The sequence below is a fragment of the Narcine bancroftii genome, unplaced genomic scaffold (genome assembly GCF_036971445.1).
Source record: "Narcine bancroftii isolate sNarBan1 unplaced genomic scaffold, sNarBan1.hap1 Scaffold_112, whole genome shotgun sequence".
Lineage (NCBI taxonomy): Eukaryota > Metazoa > Chordata > Chondrichthyes > Torpediniformes > Narcinidae > Narcine > Narcine bancroftii.
In genome coordinates this window covers 1,167,410-1,188,222 of record NW_027211847.1, presented here as the reverse complement: position 1 = coordinate 1,188,222, position 20,813 = coordinate 1,167,410, and the positions used below count along the sequence as shown (strand labels likewise).

The window sequence follows — 20,813 nt, the reverse complement described above, 5'->3', positions numbered from 1 at the left end:
AAGTGGCCATTTCCATGGACACAACGAAGCTGCCCTCTTGATCTCAAAGAGACAGTTAGAAGTGGTCTTCCTCCTTAAAATCCACTTGTTACTCCTGGTCAAAGGAGAAGACTATGTAACTGTACCTTCTCTGACAACTGTATCTCCAACCCTCTCTTCCCTACAGGATGGACAACTTCTGCCTTTCGTTTGTAATGTTTCTCCAAAATGTCTCATCACATGACACGTGCCACCATTTCTGCCTTTGAAGTCCACTATGTCTCTTCAAAAGGATGAATCGTGAGCCAACGGAATCCAGCCTGTCTGTGCAGGAACTTGAATCAAGAACTTGCTTATTCGAACCGCTGCCATCTCTCAGCACTCTATTGACTCAGTTTCAATTTCAATTTTAAGAACACAGATAATCAACAGATGGTCTCTCGGTTTGACCAGCAGTCTTTCCTGACTACACAAATTCTTCAGCTTTTCATAAAGCAAACACGCCATTGTTCTCAGTATCTCAAGAACCATTAAAACTTGCATTTTAAGTATGAGCTGTTTTGTGAAGTGTTTGTGTTTGTGACCTACACAACTCCTACAATCCATCTCTTTCAAAAACATGTCAATATACAATATTTAAATATATAATCTGTCACAGGTCAGATGGAGCATAGGAGTTGTGATAAAATCAATGGTGTCCTTGCAAAGAAAAAGTGGGGAGAGATATAATCCAGGTAGCTCTGGCGAGTTGAGTTTGTAATAGTTTGAAACTTGAACGTCTCTCTCTATTTCAGGAGACAATTTACTGTCAGGTAATTAAAAAATGTCATATCAGACAAAATTATTTTTTTCCTGCTGTGAGGCAGATAGATTTGCCATTGGCAGAAATTGCCTGAAATGCAAATTTGGCACCTGAATATTCAAATATTAGGCTTCAATTTATAATAATGCCCTTTCCATCCTTCTAGACATACGAGATTCTCCTCAAAGTTGAAAATGTTTTTATTTAGATGTGTTGGATTTCCTCGCCACCGCGAACTCTGGGGAAGGGGAGAACTAACACAGGGCACCAGAAAACAGGAAGACCACACACCATCAACATCTGAGAAGCAGAGGATTCAATCCACAGGTCAGTGACCATGGAAGCAGACCAGTGAGGGATTCTGCTGCTGAAGGAGCCTGTCAGAGAAAGAAGAAAAAGACAGTCATGCTCTCCACCCACCATCCCGAACTCTGGGCCAAGTCACTGAGGGTCTGTGGATTCTCTTTCAATGCTCACAGACCAATCCAAGTCATTGGCAATGTGACCTCCTGTTTTGACCCTCTGACACAATTAGGAACCAATTACCACCCACTCATATCACAAGTCTGATACCTGATACTCTTTTAGCCAGTTTTGAACCAGTCTCTAGCAATCCACAGCCTGGTGTGAGTTCCTTGACTGCTTTCTCCAGATGCCCACAGCCTGCTTGGGTTCCTCTCCTCAAATTTCAATAGCCTATCACCTATGTGGGTCGTTCAGCAGCAGAACCCCTCACTGGCCTGCTTCCATAGTCACTGACCTGTGGATTCAATCCTCTGCTTCTCAGATGTTGATGGTGTGTGGTCTTCCTGTTTTCTGGTGCCCTGTGTTAGTTTTCCGCTTCCCCAGAGTTCGCGGTGGCGACGAAAACCAACACATCTAAATAAAAAATTTTACAACTTTGAGGAGAATCTCCTATGTCTAGAAGGATGGAAAGGGTATTATTATAAATTGAAGCCTAATATTTGAATATTCAGGTGCCAAATTTGCAAAAAATATAGAGTATATATTTCTCCAACTAATGTCATTTTTTTCAAAGGAATAAAACTTTGAAATTTTGCATGTCATCTTGGCATCCCTAAAAATATATCTGATTTCCGAGTAAGTGAAATACATTTCCTCATCACCGCTAACATTAATTTAACAAATTTCAATTGATACTTTAATAGTTTAAATTTGATCCTTGTTCCTTCAATATTTCCTAATAAGGGTAAGGTTGGATTTTGCAGAAAAACAACTCCTGTAACTTGTTCCAAAAAAATTGTAATTCTCCCCAAAAAGATCTTGCATAAGGACAAAGCTAGGTTGAATGCAAGGAAGTTGCTACATCTTCACCACCCCTAAAACATTGATCTGATAATTCTGAGTTTATTCTATTCAATTTCTCTGGTGTAAGAAGTAACTGTAGAAGAAAAAAAACTAGTTGTGAATTCCTTCATCACTGCTGCGGTGTGGAACTCTGGTCAATAGATCCAAAATGCTGAGTTGAAGTGAATTAATACAACTCCCTTGGATCACGTGATCTCTGTGGCCAAATTATCTTCCTGTAGAGTTTTTCATATCCAACTGCCTGAGTCACCTGACTCCAAGTGCAGCTTCAGATAAAATCCTTGCTGACATCTGCTACATTACTGATGTAAAAAGAATTAAACAACTAATTTATGTCTTACATTGAGATCCTTATATGGATCTACCCATATTTGCCAATCAATTACAATATTCAGATCCATTTCCCACCTTTGTCTCGACTTAAGAACTCCTCATTTAAAAGTTCCTACTTGTAATGAAGAGGCCATCATCGAAGTAAATTTTTTAACATTTCCTCTAGGAGGAATTTTTATTTCAGTACAACATGGTTGGTCCGAACATATCCTTCAAATATGTTCTTAGTTAGAAATAGCAAAAAAGATTGCTATGAGTTATATGATATTAATTTCTCAGTTGCTCTGATGACATTAATTGACCCCTTTCATAACAATCTTCCACATTTATAATCCCCTTACGAAACCAGCTATCCAGAAATTGATGATCTTTTGAAAAAAATACGATGATTTTGAATCAAAGCCATTCTAGGTGATGAACATTCACTTACACCAATTTAATCATTTATTTTATTCCAGATATTAATCAAATGTTTCAAAATAGTGTATCTTTATCACCAACCATTAATATCAAATCCCACTTGTACATCACATCTTCTGCTTTTCTCTCTCCTATTTTATTTGATGGCAATGTTTCCCTTTCAAAAAAGGAAGCAGGAAATCTCATTTGAGCTGCTCGATAACAATTTTTACAATGAGGAAGCTGTAGTCCTGTCAATGCAGAATTTGCATTGGGTCACTTGTAACATGGGATTCAATCGGAAATGTGTTCACATGACATAAAACCACTATGCAGACTGTTTTCTACGAATAGAATACAAGAGGAGGGTTGTCTAGGTCTTCCACAGGATTTAGATCACAAGATATAGGAGCAGAAGTAGGCCCATCGAGTCTGTTCCACCATTCTTCCACTCAGCCCCACTGCCCAACTTTCTCCCCATAACACTTGATTCCTTGATTAATCAAATACCTGTCAATCTCTGCCTTAAATACACCCAATGACCTCAGTTTCACAGATTCACAACCCATTGACAAAATCAATTTTTGCACATCTGTTTTATCACCTTTTTATCCTGAAATTATGCTCTCTTGTCGTAGAATCACCTACCATGGGAAGCATCTTTGGCATATCTTCCAGCATTTGAAATGCCTCTTAGGTCCCCCTTATCCTTCTGTACTCCAACTAGTACAGTCGAAGAGTCAACAATTGTTCCTCATACACTAACCCTTTCATTCCTGATATTCAAGTAAATCATCTCTGAACCTTCTCCAACACCAGCACATCTTTTCTCAAATACGGCATCCAAAACTCTAATACTGATTGAATGGAAAGGAATTCTCCAATGACACATACACAACAGTTAAATGATATTTACAAAAAAAATATTGAAGAGTAAATTAATAACTTTCAAAAGATGCCAGGACCGTTTAATGGACTATTATCATAACCTAAAAAATTAGGGTTGTTCAGAAGCTTGCTGCAGTGTTACGAGACCGGAGGATCTCAAAACCCAGCAGCAATAGATATTCACCAGAAAAATGGTTACTTAAACAAAAGTTGATTTTAATTATCTTTAAACATGAACATGGAATTACACTTTAACTTATCACTATTTTACTACTTGAACTTACTTTATCTAACTTAACCCCCTTCTAATTCTAAGTGCACATGTGTGTAATGTGTGTGTAAGTTCAGAAAAGTTCTTTGGTTCACAGTCTCATTCCTCCAAATTCACTGGTTGCAGGCCATTCTTACACTGTGCCCAGAATTTAACATATATAAAGTTCACCAGGCTATGGTGCTCGAAAGGTAAATGTTTACCGTTCAGGAAGGTTTATGTTGGTTTTCAGAGAGAGGTGTGTTTTTCAGGGAAGTATTAGGGTGTTTTTGACTCAATGTACCAGCATCTGAAGTCCGTTATCTCTTCAGAAAGCTTTGATAGCTTTAGCGTGGAGAAGTGCTGAGCCAGGACTTTGCAGGTATTTAAGGGTGTGTGTGGGCAGGGTTTGTTCTGGACCAACAATCTCACCAAATGACTCTGCTTGAAATCAAGATTCAAACCATTTTGAGAAAAACAACAGGAATTGTTCAACAAGAGCCTGGTGTTCCCTGATGAGTTTTCTTTCAATAGTGGAAATGATTTTTTTTAAAAGCCCGTTAATCTTCCTGATACAGAACTTTGTATTTAACTGTCGGGTTGCAACCTGTTGTTAACTTGGAGGTCTTTAATGGGGTTACTGGGAGGAATCTTTGCTTTAACCAACCAGTTCTATTGCAATTTTCCAGCTGTAGGATGCAGTGCAGTTGCTTGCAAGTTTAGCAAGTGGGATTAAGATGTGAAACTACAAGTCACAGCACCATTTTTGTTTTTGAAAATGCAAATATGAAAATTTTAACTTTGGTCTCCTTGGTTTGCTGAAGTTTACAGAGGAGATGTTGGGTCAAGCTGAGAAGACAGTGTTGGATGCCCATTTGGTGAATCTGCTGGGCAAAGCAGAAAGCACAAAACGAGGGTCTAACAAAATAATGAAGCAGACTGAAGTGCCATTGAACCAAATCCAAGTAAAGAATTTAATTTTGTGCGGCGTACTTAAGAGACCTATTTAAATGAACAAAATCTGATTAGAATAGAAGTTTATGGAATGTTTTGAAGTTGCCACAAAAAAATGGAGCATATAAATTAGATGTTGTAAATAAGAGAAATGAACAATACAAAGAGCCTGGTGTCACAGTATCTGCCTCACTCTAATGCACATCACCACTAAACCTTCTTCCCACTGTGAATCTGGTGTCACAGTATCTGACACAGTTAATCGTACATCACTGTTAAACCTCCTCATTGCTCTGAACCCGGTGTCACAGTTTCTGTCTCAGTGCACCATACATCACCGTTAAATCTCCCCACTGTGAAGCTGGTGTCACAGTATCTGACAACGTTTATTACTGTTTTATAGTTTACATTACTGTTATACTTTCTCACCACTGTGAACTCAGTGTCACAGAATATGTCTCATTGTACCATACATCCTTGTTAAACCTTCTCCCCTGTGAAACTGGTGTCACAGTATCTGCCTCAATACATCACCTTTAAACATTCTTCCCATTGTGAACCAGGTGTCACAGTATCTAATACAGTTTTTTGCACATTATTGTTAAACGTTTTCACTGATGTGAACCCATTGTCTTAGTATCGATCTCACTCTACCGTACACCACCGTTAAACAATCTACCCACTGTGAAACTGGTGTCAATGTATCTTCCACAGTTTATAGTACATCACTGTTAAAGCTTTCCACTACTGTGAACTTGGTGTCACAGTATCTGCCAAAGTCTAACTTACATCACCAGTAAACCTTCTACCCACTGTGAGCCTGGTGTTACAGCATCTGCCACAGTTTATCGTACACCCATTAAACATTCTCGCCACTATGAACACGGTGTCACAGTATCTGCCTCAGTTCGCCATACATCACCGTTAAACCTTATCCCCAATGTGGACCTAGTGTCACAGTATCTATCTCAAATGACCATACATTACCACTAAACCTTCTTCACACTGTGAACCTGGTGTCACAGTATCTGACACTTTATCATACATTACTGTTTAACCTTTTCATCCTGTGAATCTTGTGTCACAGTATCAAACTCAGTCTACCATTTATCATCATTAAAGCTTCTCACTGTGGACCTAGTGTCACGGTATCTATCTCAAATTAGCATTCATCACCAGTAAGCTTTCTTCAGACTGTGAACCTGGTGTCACAGTATCTGACACAGTTTCTTGTACATTATGGTTAAACCTTTTCGTGCTGTGAACGTTGTGTCATAGTATCAGACTCAGTCAACCATTCATCATCGTTTAAGCTTTTCCCCCTGTAAACCTGGTGTCACAGTACTGCCCTAGTCTAGCGTACATCACCGATAAAATACCTTTTCACTACTGTGACCTCAGTGTCACAAAATCTGCCAAAGTCTACCGTATACCACGTTAAACATTCTCCCCAGTGTGAACCTGCTGTCACAGTATCTGACACAGGTTATCGTACATTATTGTTAAACCTTTTTCTAATGTGAATCCATTGTCTTAGTATCTATCTCAGTCTATCGTACATCTCCGTTGAACAATCTCCCCACTGTGAAGCTGGTGTCAGAGTATCTGCCTCTGTCTATTGTATCCCACCATTAAACATTCTCCCAACAGTGAAACCAGTGTCACTTTATCTGCCACAGTTTACCGTACATCATTGTTTATCCTCAACCCCCTGTGTACCCAGTGTCACAGTATCTGCCTCAGTCTACCATAGTTAAATCTTCTTCCAACCGTGACCCTGGGGTCACAGTCTCTTCCACACTTGATTATACATCACTGAAAAACCTTCTCCTCATTGTGAATCCGGTGTCACAGTATCTGCCTCTGTCTTCTGTCATCACCATTAAACCACTCACCACTGTGAACCTGGTGTCAGTTTATCTGCCACAGCTTATTTTTCATCACCCTATATTCTTTTTCCCATTGTAAACCCGGTGTCACGGTATCTGTTTCAGACTCCCCTAAATCACCGTTGAACCTTCTACTCACTGTGTACCCAGAGTCTCAGTATATGCCTCAGTCTACCGAACATCACAATTAAAATGTCTCCCCACTGTTAAATCTGTGTCACGGTATCTGCAACAATGTATCGCGTTTCACGTTTAAACCTCGTCCACACTGTGAACGTGGTGTCACAGTACCTACCACAGTTCGTCGAACCTCAACGTTAAACCATCTCACTAATGTGAACCCAGTTTCACAGTATTCGGCTCCGTCACTGTACATCACTGTTAAACCTTCTACCCACTGTGAACCCGGTACAACAGTATCGGTCTCAGTCTACATTAAATCAATGTTAAACCTTATCCCCACTGTGCACCTGGTGTCACAGAACCTGGTACAGTTTATCGTTAAACTTGTTAAACCTTCTCACTACTGTAAAACCGGTATCACTGTATCTGCAACAGTGTATCGTATAAAACCGTTAAACCTCCTTCCCACTGTGAACCTGGTGTCACAGCAGTATCTGACAGTTTATCATGCGTCACTGATGAACCTCCCCACTATGAATCTGGTGTAACAGTATCTACCTCAGACTCCCATAAAACACCATGAAATCTTTTCCCCACTGTGTACCCAGTGTCACAGTACAAGCCTCAGTCTACCAAATATCAGCATTAAGCCTTCTCCCCGCTATGAAAATGGTGTCACAGTATCTACCTCAGTCAAACTTACATCACTGTTAAACCTTCTTCATACTGTGAACCTGGTGAAATAATATCTCCCTAAGTCTCCCGAAAATCACCATTAGAATTTCTCCCCACTGTTAACTCTGTGTCACGGTATCTGCAACAATGTATTGCGTTTCACCTTTAAACCTCTTCCACACTGTGAAACTGGTGTTACAGTACCTGTCACAGTTCATTGAACCTCAACGTTAAACTATCTCACTAATGTAAACCCAGTTTCACAGTATCCGTCTCAATCTACCATACATCACCATTAAACCTTCTACCCACTGTGAACCCGGCATAACAGTATATGCCAGAGTTTATTTTGTATCACTGATAAATCTTCTCCCCACTGTGAACCTGGTTTTCACAGTATCTGACACAGTTTATCATTCATCACTGATAAACCTTCTCATTGATCTGAATCCGGTGTCACAGTTTCTGTCTCAGTGCGCCATACATCACGTTAAAGCTGTCTCCCACGGTTCCCCACTGTTTCCCACCAGTTCCCCACTTTTCCCCATGGCTGCCCACTGTTCCACTCATTTCCCAATCTGTTCCCTACTGTTCCCCCATTCTCTACAGTTCGCTATCTGTTCACCACTGCTCCCCACTATTCACCTCTGTTCTCCACTGTTCCTCAGTGATCCCCACTTTTCCCCATCTCTTCCATCCATTCATAATTTTTTCCCACTGTTGCCCTCAATACACCATTGTTCCCCAACAGTTCCCCTCTGTTCCTCACTGTTCCCCACCTGTCACACACTTTTGACCAATGTTCCACACTTTCTCCAATGTTCGCCTTTTGTTCCCCATTGCTCTCCCCTGTTACCCTGTGTTCCCCTCTGTTCCCCACAGTTCTTCACTGTTCCCCACTTTTCTCCAGCTGTTCCTGAACTGTTCCCCACTGTTACCCTCTGTTCCCTATTGTTCTCCATTTCTCCCACTTTTCCTTACTGTTCCACATCTCTTCCCCACTGTTCCCCACAGATCCCAACTGTTACCAACTGTACCCCATGGTTCCCCATTGTTGCCCATCAGATGCTCCTCTGTTTCCAATCTATGCCCCATTTTTCCACATTGTTTCTCACAGTTCTCCACTGTTCACCATCTGTTCCCCACTGCTCCCCAGAATTACCCACTGTTCCCCATGGGTCCAATCTGTTCCCCAGCTGTCCCCCCCTGTTCCACACTCTTCCCTACATTTCCCCACTGTTCTGCATCTGTTCTGCCAAGTGCAAGTGAGGACAAAAATGGAAGGTTAAGACAAATTAATGTGTGGCTGAGGATTGGTGTAAAAAACAGGGTTTTGGCTTCTTGGACCATTGGGGTTTCTTTTGGGGAAGACATTACTTTTACAAAAAGGATGGGTTACACCTAAACCCAAAAGGTGTCACTATATTGGCAGCTAGGTTTGGTGCAGCCATCGGATGCGGTTTAAACTAATTTGGCACTGGGATGGGAACCTGTATGATAAGCAAGGGACAGGAAAGATAAAATAGGAAAAGTTGGGTTAGGCAGTGAAAGTAAAAATCAGAAAGAGCAAGGAGGGTGAAAAAAGCAAATCTGAAGGCTTTATATGTTAATGCAAGAAGCATTAGGAACAAGGAAGATGAATTAGCTGTGGAAATTGAGACAAATAAATACGATTTGATTGGGATTACAAAGCATGGCTGCAAGGTGGGAAAGCCTGGGAACTTAACATCCCGGGGTATACAATATTTAGGAGGGGTAGACAAGAAAGAAAAGGGGATGGGGTAGCTTTGATGATGAGAGAAGGAACCGACTCAATTGACATGAAGGATATTAACTCGGAAGATACGGAATCTATATGGGTAGAACTGAGGAATAGCAAGGGGTGGAAATCGTTGGTGGAGATGGTCTATAGGCCTCCAAATAGTAATGTAGAGGTGAGGGAAGGCATAATAAGGGAAATTAGAGAAACGTGCAATAAGGGAACAGCTGTCATTATGGGAGACTTTAATTTACATATCGATTGGACTAGTCAAATTAGTAAAAATACTGAGGAGGAAGATTTCCTTGAATGTTTACGGGATGGTTATCTAGACCAATATGTCGAGGAACCAACTCGGGAGCAGGCCATTTTAGACTGGGTATTATGCAATGAAAAGGGGCTAATCTGCAATCTTGTTGTACGATGCCCTTTGGGTAGGAGCGATCACACTATGATTGAATTCTCACTCAACATGGAGAGTGAAGAAATAATAACCGAGACCAGGGTCCTGAATTTAAATAAAGTGAATTATGATGGTATGAGACGGGAGTTGAGTAAGATTGATTGGGTGGTTTATGGGGTGGGGGGGGAGGTGTTGACGGTGGATAGACAATGGAAAGCATTCAAAGATCTAAAGGAAGAATTGCAGAAATCGTTTATACATAAAAGTAAACCAAGAAAGGTGACTCAACCGTTGATAACAAGGGGAATTAGAGACAGCATTAGGTCCAAAGGGAGAGCATATCAATTGGTCAAAAAAAGTACCAAATGCGAAGACTGGGAACAGTTCAAGATGCAGCAAAGGAGGAGAAAGGGATTAATCAAGAGGGAAAAAAAAATTATGAAAGTAAGCTTGCGGCAAACATAAAAACCAACTGCAAAAGCTTTTATAGATATGTCAAGAGGAAAAGATTGGTGAAATCCAGAGTAGGTCCCTTTCAGTCAGAATCAGGGGAATATATAATGGAGAATAAGGAAATGGCAGACCAATTAAATTCTTACTTTAGATCTGTTTTAACAAGAGAGGATACAAATAACCTCTGAAGGATGTTGGGAAACATACAAGGGAGGAGCTGAAATAAATCAGTATTTCTAAGGACATGGTCTTGGGAAAATTGAAGGGATTGAAGGCCAATAAATCCCAAGGGCCTGATAATCTACATTCTTGGGTACTTAAAGAAGTGGACATTCAGATAGTAGATGCTTTAAAATTATTTTCCAGAACTCGATAGACTCAAGATCATGGATTGGAGGGTAGCTAATGTTACCCCACTATTTATAAAGTGGGGTAGAGAAAAAGTGGGGAATTATAGGCCAGTGAGCCTTACATCAGTAGTGGGCAAAATGATGGAATCCATTATTAAGGATGTAATAGCGAAGCATATGACTAGCAGAGAAGGAATCGGACAGAGTCAACATGGATTTACAAAAGGTAAATCGTGCTTGACAAATCTATTGGAATTCTTTGAGATGGTGACAGGTAAAATAGATGGAGGAGAGCCAGTGGATGTGGTGTACCTGGATTTCCAAAAGGCCTCGATAAGTTCCACATAAATGACTGGCATGCAAAATCAAGGCTCATGGGATTGGGGGCAAAGTATTGATGTGGATTGAGAACTGGCTGGCAGATAGAAGACAGAAGGTTGGGATAAACGGCACATTTTCTGAGTGGCAGGCGGTGACCAGTGGGGTGCCACAGGGATCTGTACTGGGACCCCAGCTGTTCACAATTTACATTAATGATTTAGATGAGGGGATTGGATGTAATATCTCCAAATTTGCAGACGACACTAAGCTAGGAGTGGTTGTGTGCACAGAAGAGGGGGTCAGGAAGCTCCAGTGTGATTTGGATAAATTGGGGGACTGGGTAGATACATGGCAAATGTACTACAATGTGGATAAATGTGAGGTTATCCACTTTGGTAATACAAACCAGAGGGCAGATTACTTTTGAATGGCAATAGATTGGGAGATGGGGAAGTGCAGAGAGACCTAGGGGTTCTTGTGCACCAGTCACTGAAGGCGAGCATGCAGGCGGTTAAAAAGGCAAATGGTATGTTGGCCTTCATATCAAGAGGATTTGAGTATAGGAATAAGGATACCTTACTGCAGTTGTACAGAGCCCTGGTGAGACCACTCCTTGAGTATTGTGTGCAGGTTTGGTCGCCTTATCTGAGGAAGGATGTTTTTGCAATGGAGGGAGTGCAAAGGCAATTCACCAGGCTGATACCTGGAATGACAGGAATAACTTCTGAGGAAAGATTGCACAATTTGCGATTGTACTCTCTGGAGTTTAGAAGATTGAGAGGGGATCTCATAGAGACATATAAAATTCTGGCAGGACTGGACAGAATGGATGGGAAGGGATATTTCCAATGGTGGGGGAGTCCAGAACCCAGGGCCATGGTTCGAGGATAATAGGCAAACCATTTAGAACCGAGATGAGGAGGAATTTCTTTACCCAGAGGGTGGTGAATCTGTGGAATTCATTGCCACAGAGGGCAGTAGAGGCAGGTTCATTGAATATATTTAAGAGGGAATTGGATATTTTTCTTCAGTATAAGGGAATTCGGGGTTATGGAGAGAAGGCGGTGACAGGGTACTGAACTTTAAAATCAGCCATGATCTCATTGAATGGCGGAGATGGCTCGAAGGGCCTAATGACCTACTCCTGCTCCGATCTTCTATGTTTCTGTTTCTGCCCTGTTGCCCATTTTCCCCAATCTTCCCCCCCACAGTTCTACACTGCTCCCCACTGTGCCTCTCTGTTCCTCATTCTTCCCCTCTTCCCCATAGTTCTTCACTGTTCCCCACTGTTCCATAGTGTTGACATTGTTCCCCATTGTTCTCCATGGGTCCATAGTGTTCCCCATCATTTCCTAATCTGCTTCCCACTGTTCCCCACAGTTCCCCTGTTCTCCATTTGAACCCCCTGCTCCACACTGTTCCCTATTTTTCCCCACTATTCTGCATCTGTTCCACCCTGCTCCCCACTGTTCTCCAGCTGTCCCCATTCCACATTTATCCCACTATTCCCCAACTATTCTCCACTAATCCCGACTTTTCCCTTCTGTTCCCAGCTGTTCCCCATCTGTTACCAACATTTGTCCACTGTTACTCGCTTGTTCTCCACTGTTCGACACCTGTTCTCCACTGTGCCCCACTATGCCCCTCTGTTCCCCACTGCTCCTCATTCTTCCCCCTGTTGAGAAACAGCTGGGGAACAGAGGGGCAGAGTGGAGAACAGAGGGGAAAAGTGGGGAACTGTGGGGAATAGTCAGGAACAGGTGTGAACCACTGGGGAACAGAGGTATATATGGGGAACAGATGGGGAACAGTGGAGAACATTGGGAAAAATGGGCAACAGTGCAGAACAGTTGATGGGGAACAGTGGGTTAAATGGGGAACAGAGGGCAAAAGTGGGGAACAGTGGGAATAATGCAGAACAGTGGGGAAAAGTAGGGAACAGAATGGAACCGGGGGGACAGCTGGAGACCAGTGTGGAACCGTGGGTAACACTGTAGAACAATGGGGATCGGAAGGGAATAGTGGGGAGCGGGGGGGAGGGATCAATGAGGAAAGGAGAACAGTGGGGAACAATGTTCCGCACTGTTCCCCAACGTACACCCTGGTTCCCCATTGTTGACCAGCAGAAGCTCATCTGTTTCCACTTGTTCCCCACTTTTCCACACTGTTTCTCACACTACGCCACTGTTCACCATCCATTCCCCACCATGAAATATAAAGTGTTCACAATCCTTACTCTGGAGACAAAGTTTTGAAGAACAGGTTCATCTTTATTTCGAGTCTGCAGAGTCGGGTGTCCCTGGTCTGGGGACATACCGGAAGTTCAGAATCATCACTCTTTTGTACAGTCCCGCGCTCAACATCACCCCACCTTCATTTACCTTCTTCCAATCAGAATCCCAATACATTATAACATTCTCCTTCTCCCTTCCATCAATCCAGGTATCGCTCAGTTCTTCCCTCTTCATACATTGCCTGTTCATGTCTCTATTAGGCAATCGCAGTACGAGCTATAGACTACCTTAGGTCACTGTACCAACCTGAACCAGTTCCTTGCATCCTTGGGGCTTGAGATAAGAAGGGGCCCACTGGCTAGTACTGTTTACTCTCAAGCTCTTATCTACATACTTTGCATTCCATCATTTTTCACAGAATGGTGCGAGTTTAATCATATTCAACTGTTTTTCACAATTCCTCCTTTTTTCTCGTTATCATGTATTTCTGATTAAACTGCATTATTGTTCACCTTTTGTTTCCTCAAATTGTAACATGAGTTGAATTTGTCGTTGTTCATCTGCCATGGGATTTTTTAATACCACCTGCTTCGCTCCAATAGCTGAGCAAATGGATCTTGTGATAAAACATCGTAGGATGGCTGATCCAATCAATAAGCCCACTAGAATCATTCAGCCAGATATAGCAGAGTGCATTAACCATGGCCGCCAACCTCCGAATTTCCAATCTCCCCATGTCCAATCATCTCCTTTTTTTATATTTATCTCTAGTCTCCTGGATCTTCTCTCTACACTTTTTAATATGGACCACCAAATCCGAGATATTAGCTGATTCATCCAGGATGTATGTGTAACATTCAGAACCAATTAAAGCCCTTTCTCTGTCAAAATAAAATCAAGGGCCATGCATTTTTGGAGGACTGTAAGTTGCATGGTGGCCATTTCTGTATTTATTGCCCAGACTTGGGATTGGACTTCCCCAAGTACCAGGTTCGTATTATTCACTAGTTCATCTAGGGTGGCTGCTATTTTTGAATCTCAACCGCACTTTGTGCAGTTCCATATGTTGGGAAAAACCTCCATATGAGACGATCTCCTTCAGTCACCCTTTTGCTTTTCCCATGGGACAAGCCTAGTACAGGTAGCTGGTTAAGTTCACGGACATTGGGAATTAAGTAAGCCAGGTAATAAAATCCACTCCAACCTTTAGGTGTACAGGTCAATATAAATCCTTTTGTCCAATTCCAACATTCCTTTTCTCCGGGTAACCATGAATAAATTTTACGTCCACACACCCAATATGTGCCATTTACCGGGTGTGGGATTCACAGTCGTGTGACGGTCTAATTCTTCATGAAATTGGAAACTCCTAGTTGGTTTCTCAAAAGGAAGCATCTCTCCAGACTGAGGAGTTGGTGACTTTGTTGGTTTTGGTCGTATCGACCACCCTTTGTATTTATCTTCAGTGGTTGGATCACTGTTGCTGGGCAAGATCTATATATCAAATAATTTGTGTAGGGAGAGAGGGATTGCTACTAAGGGGACTCCTGACTTGCCATGGTGTGGTATTTTCGCACAAACCCAACAATCTGTTTGATTTTGGTTCTTAGCATAATTAGTACATAGAGAGATAAAATAATTTTTAGGTTTAACACGCAAAGTTATGATATGTATAAGTCAAATTGAAATAGTAAGCGGAAAAGTTTCATTATTGTAGTTTTCTTTTCTGTTCCTTTTTACTCCTCTTTCCTTCTTTCTGTGGCTGGTGGTGGGACCACAGGTCCCTTTATTCTTTTTTTAAAGTTTTTTTTCTTCACACTATGAGCCATATTCACCAAAATACCCACAAACGTTTCCCTCTTGAATATATAGTGTCCCACCCCCCTCCCCACCCACTAAACATTCAACATATACAATACAATAAACCCATTAAACAATGTTATCACACAATGAAATAGACAAGAAAATTGTGTCATCTACTTTTACACACTGGGTCAGTTCATTTCGTCTACTTCTCATTCTGTCATTTCAAGAGGTGGTGGTCTGCGGTAGGACCTCTCTTTTGTGTTCCATGTACGGTTCCCAAATTTGTTCGAATACTGTGATGTTATTTCTTAAATTATATGTTATTTTTCCAATTCAATACATTTATTCATTTCCATGTATCATTGCTGTATTCCCAGGCTATCTTCTGATTTCCAGGTTGACATTGTACATTTTTTTGCTACAGCTAAGGCTATCGTAATAAATCTTTTTTGCGCTTCATACAAATCGAGGCCACGTTCTTTACTTCTTATATTATTTAGAAGAAAAATCTCTGGATTTTTTGATATGTTATTTTTTGTGATTTTATTTAATACCTGATTTAGATCTTCCCAAAACTTTTCCACTTTCTCACATGCCCAAATTGAAATATACTGTTGTTCCCGTTTCCTTCTTACAGCGAAAACATCTATCTGATACTGTTGGGGCCCATTTATTTAACTTTTAGCATGTGTCCACCCCTTTTCCTTTGTTCAGTCTGATTTTTCTGTGGTCAATAGTACTAGATATGGTCTGTTCCACCAGGGCTGAAGCTTTTCTTCTTTCCACGAATTGATCAGGACCCAGTCACCAGCATTCACAGAGTGGATAGGGAAATGCAGAGGAGGGCTCTGCACCAGCAGACGCTTAGCTTTTAAATCTGCAAGAGAACGAGAAACTGCCAGTCAATAATTCCTTAAAAACACATCATTATTTTTGACTGTAGGTATTCCTTCTATCCGCCCCAAATATGGGAGTCCAAATAACATCTCGTAAGGGGATATTAATGTTTTGTCGTGGGGCTGTCCGAATTCTGAGAAGAGTTATTGGTAAGCACTTGGTCCAGGGTAATTTAGTCTCTTCTTTTAGTTATGTAATTTGCATTTTTAAAGTGGCATTAATTTGTTCCACTCTGGATGCCTTGGAGTATGCAGCTTCCATTTTATCCCTAAGGTTTCACAGACCAGGCTGTAAATTTTAGAAGCGAAGTGCTTTCCCCGATCTGAATTGATGGATTCGGCTATTCCATATTGGGGTACAATTTTTTCCAGAATTATATGCTTGTTCAGTGGCATTGACGGTGGGGAACGCTTCAACCCATCTCGTGAAATGGTCCACTACTGCTAGTAGAAATTTCCATCGCTGGACCTTAGGGAGTTTGGTGAAATCCACTTGTATCCGCTGAAATGGCCAGATTGCTAAAGGTGGTACTCCTCCAGGCATAGCTTTCATAACTTTCTTATAACTTTCTTATTAACCTTTAAACAGATCACACAGTGGTTCACTGCCTGTCTTGCTAGGATATAGACTCCTCTGCAGGCATAAGTTTGTAAGAATGCATCACACAGTGCTTGCACTCCCCGGTGGGAGCATGAGTGCAGTTCCCCTAGTATCTGCTGGGTGATTTCTTTATTTAACAATTGTCTTCCATTGGGGAGCCACCATTTTCCGTCTTCTTTGCTCCCATCTTTTCCATTTTTTTCTTCTTCAGGGAGGGAAAAGATAGGACCTTCTTCAGCCCTTCTCTGAGAGGTATCAGAGCCATCAAGTGGATGTACTTTTCCTGATCGTGCCGCTTGTCGGGCCAGTTCATCAGCCATCCGATTTCCTCGTGCTTTGGGTGAGTTCCCCTTCTGATGACCTGGTACATGTACTGTGGCAATTCTTTCTGGTTTGATTAATGCTTCCAAAGTCTTTTCAGTTAGTTGCTCATGAGCCAGTTCTTTTCATCTTGTTGTTATCATCCCTCGTTCTTTCCAAATTTTCCTAAATGTGTGTACCACTCCAAATGCATATTTCAAATCTGTATATATGTACCTTTCTGCCCTCCCAACAGTCCCCACAAGTCCCCAGAGTTCCCCATCAGTTCCCTATCTGTTCTAAACTGTTTCCCACTGTTCGTCACCTATTCCACACCTGTTCTCCATTGTTCTGCCTGCTGTTTCCCACCAGTTCCCCACGTTTCACCACTGTTCTCCATGGTCCCCCACTGTTCCCCTCATTTCCCAATCTGTTCCCCACTTTTCTCCACTGTTCTCCCATTCTCCACAGTTCGCTATCTGTTCCCCACTGCTCCCCACTATTCCCCTCTGTTGCCCACTGTTCCGCAGAGATCTCCACTGTTCCCCTTTCCTTCCTTACATTCCTCAATTTTCCCAGCTGTTGCCCTCCATAGTACAGTTCCCCAACAATTTTACGTGTTCCCCACGGTTCCCCACTGTTCCCCACCTGTCAAACACTTTTTACCACTGTTCCCCACATTCTCCAATGTTCGCCAAATGTTCCCCACTGCTCTCCACTGTTACCCTCTGTTCCCCACTGTTACTCATTCTTCCCCTCTGTTCCCCATTGTTCCCCCACAGTTCTTCACTGTTCCCCACTGTTCTCCAGCTGTTCCCAAACTGTTCCCCAAAGTTACCCATTTTTCTCACTGTTCCCTACTGTTCCACATCTGTTCCCCACAGTTCTTCACTGTTTTCCAGCTGTTTCCAAACTGTTCCCCACTCTTGCCCATTTATCCTAATTTTCCTCACTGTACCCCATTTTCCCACTGTACCCTATTGTTCCACATCTGTTCACCACAACTCTTCACTGTTCCCCACTGTTCCTTACCTGTTCCCCAATGTTTCTACCAATCTCAACTGTTTCCCAGCAGTTTCCCACCTCTTCCCCACGTTTCCCTACTGTTCCCCATCAGTGTCCCACTGTTCTCCAACTGTTCCCCATTTTTCCTACTAATCCCCACTCTTCCACATCTGTTCTCCACAGTTCACCTGTTCCCCACTGTTCTTCACCTGTTCCCCAACTTTTTCCCACTGTTCCCCACCAATCCCAAGTGTTTCCCAGCAGTTTCCCACCTATTCCCCATGGTTCCCCACTGTTCCCCATCCGTTCCCCATTGTTCCCCCTGCTCCCTTTTGTTTTCTCTGTTCTCATCTCTCCTGCAGTGTTCCCCACTGTTCCCATCTGCTCCCCTTTCCTCATTGTTCCCCCCTTCTCCCCAATATTCCCCTCCATTGCCCATTGTTCTGCAGTATACCCCACTATTCCACACTCTTCTCCCTCTGTTCCACACTGTTTCCCATTTTTCCCACTGTTCTCTACTGTTTCACACCTGTTACCCTCGATTCCCAGACTGTTCCCCACAGTTCCTCCTTTTCCCCACTTTTCCCCATTTTCCCACTATTCCCTACTGTTCAACAATGTTCCCAACTGTTCCCCTATATTCCACATCAGTCACCATCTGTTCCCCAATGTTCCCCATATTCCCCAATGTTCTGCACTGTTCTCCAACAATCCCCCCACCGTAACCCACTGTACCACATTTTTGCCCACAAAATGTTCAACTCTTTCCCATCTGTGCCCCACTTTTCCACACTGTTTTCCACAGTTCTCCACTGTTCACCATTTGTTCCCCACTGCCCCCCAGAATTATCCACAGCTCCCCACAGTCTTCAACATTTCCCCAGTGTTCCCCACTCTTCCCCAATGTGACTCTATGTTCCCCACTGTTCTAACTGTTCCCCACTTTTCCCCACTGTCCTTCACAGTTCCCCACAGTTCTTCATTGTTCCCAAATGGTTCTCCACTGCTCCTCACTGTTTCTCAGCAGTTACCCACCTAGTCCCCATGGATCTTCACTGTTCCCCATCACAATACCATCCCTTTTCCATCTGTACCTCACTGTTACCCACTTTCTCCACTGTTTACCGTCTGTTCCACACTATTACTCCTGCTCCCCAATGTTCCTCTCTATTTTCCAGCTGTTCCTGAACTGTTCTGCACTGTACCCCTTTGTTCCCCACTTTCCCCCATTTTTCCCACTGTACCCTAATATTCCACATCTGGTCCTCACAGTTCTTCACTGTTCCCCACTATTCTTCACCTGTTCCCCATCAATCCCATCTGTTTCCCAGCATTTTCACACCTGGTCTACAAGGTTCCCCACTATTCACCGTTAGTTCCCCATATGTTCCCCATTATTCTCAAGCTGTTACCCATCTGTTCCCCACTGTTACCCATCTGTTCCCCACTGTTCCCCTTTGTTCCCGTCTGTTCTGCAGTGTTCCCCACTGTTCCCCACTGTTCCCTTTTCCTCATTGTTCCCCCCACTTCCCAATAATCCCTCCATTCCCCATTATTCTGCAGTGTACCCCTGGGTTCCACACTGTACCCTACTGTACTCCACTGTTCCCCACTGTTCTGCATCTGTTCCAACCTGTTCCCCATTTTTCCCAAAGCTCCGTACTGTACCCCATTTATCCCACTGTTTCCCATTTGTTCTCCACTGTTCCACAACTGTTCCCGACTTTTTCCCTCTGTTCCCCACTGATCCCCAACTGTTCCCCATTGTTCCTCACTGTTCCCCAATTATTACCCACATTACCTCCTGCTCTATTTGGTTCCCCTCTGAGCTGCAGTGTTCTCCACGGTTCCCCACTTTTTCCAATGCGTTCCCCTGCTCCCTTTGGTTCCCCTCTGTTCTGCAGTGATCCCCACGGCTCCCCACATTTTCCAAACTGTTCCCCCGGCTCTCTTTGGTTTCATACTGTTCTGCAGTGTTCCCCACGGTTCCCCACTTTTTCCAATCCGTTCCCTCTGCTCCCTTTGGTTCCCCTGTGTTCTGCAGTGTTCCCCACAGTTCTCCACCTTTTCCAATTCGTTCCCCCTGCTCCCTTTGGGTCCCCACCTTTCTGAATTTTTCCACATGGTTCCCTACTTTTTCCAATCGGTTCCCCACTTTTTCCAAACCATTCCCCCTGCTCCCTTTAGTTCCCCTCTATTCTACAGTGTTCCCCACGATTCTATACATTTTTTTCCATCCTGTACCCCCTGCTCCCTATGGTTCCCCTCTGCCTTGCAGTGTTACCCATGGGACCCCACTTTTTCCAACATGTTCCCCTTGTTCCCTTTGGTTCCCCTCTGTCCTGCCGTGTTCTCCACGGTTCCCAACTTTTTGTAATCCGTTGCCCCTACTCCGTTTGGTTCCCCTCTGTTCTGCAGTGTTCCCCACGGTTCCCCACTTTTTCCAATGCGTTCCCTTTGCTCCCTTTGGTGCCCCTCTGTTCTGCAGTGTTCCCAACGGTTCCCCACTTTTTCCAATCTGTTTCCCCTGCTACCTCTGGTTCCCCTCTGTTCTGCATTTTTCCACACTGTTCCCCACTTTTTCCAAGCCGTTCCCCTTGCTTCCTTTGGTTCACCTCTGTTCTTCAGAACTCCCTACGATTCCCCACTTTTTCCTATCTGTTCCCCCTGCACCCTTTGGTTCCCCTCTGTTCTGCATTGTTCGCCACGGTTCCCCACTTTTCCGAACTGTACCCCCTGCTCCCTTTTGTTCACCTCTGTTCTGCAGTGTTCCTCACGGTTCCCCACTTTTTCCAATCTGTTCCCCCTGCACCCTTTGATTCCCCTCTGTTCTGCAGTGTTGCCCACTGTTCTCAACTTTTTCCAATCTGTTCCTCCTGCTCCCTTTGGTTCCCCACTGTTCTGCATTTTTCCACACGGTTCCCCACTTTTTCCAATCTGTTCCCCCTGCTCCCTTTGGTTCCTCACTGTTGTGCAGTCTTTCTCACGGTTCTCCACATTTTTTCCAACCTGTACCCCCTGCTGCCTATGGTTCCCCTCTGCCCTGCAGTGTCCCCCATGGTTC

At 43.1% G+C, this 20,813-nt stretch overlaps 1 long non-coding RNA gene across 1 annotated transcript in view; it reads left to right on the top strand.

Moving 5' to 3' along the window:
• The window catches only part of LOC138750285 (uncharacterized), a 961,601-nt gene that overhangs the window by 6,966 nt on the left and 933,822 nt on the right, over nt 1–20,813 (top strand). The window contains exon 2 of the long non-coding RNA XR_011349230.1: nt 16,656–16,784. This is a non-coding gene — a long non-coding RNA (uncharacterized lncRNA). The remainder of the gene's footprint in view (nt 1–16,655; nt 16,785–20,813) is intronic.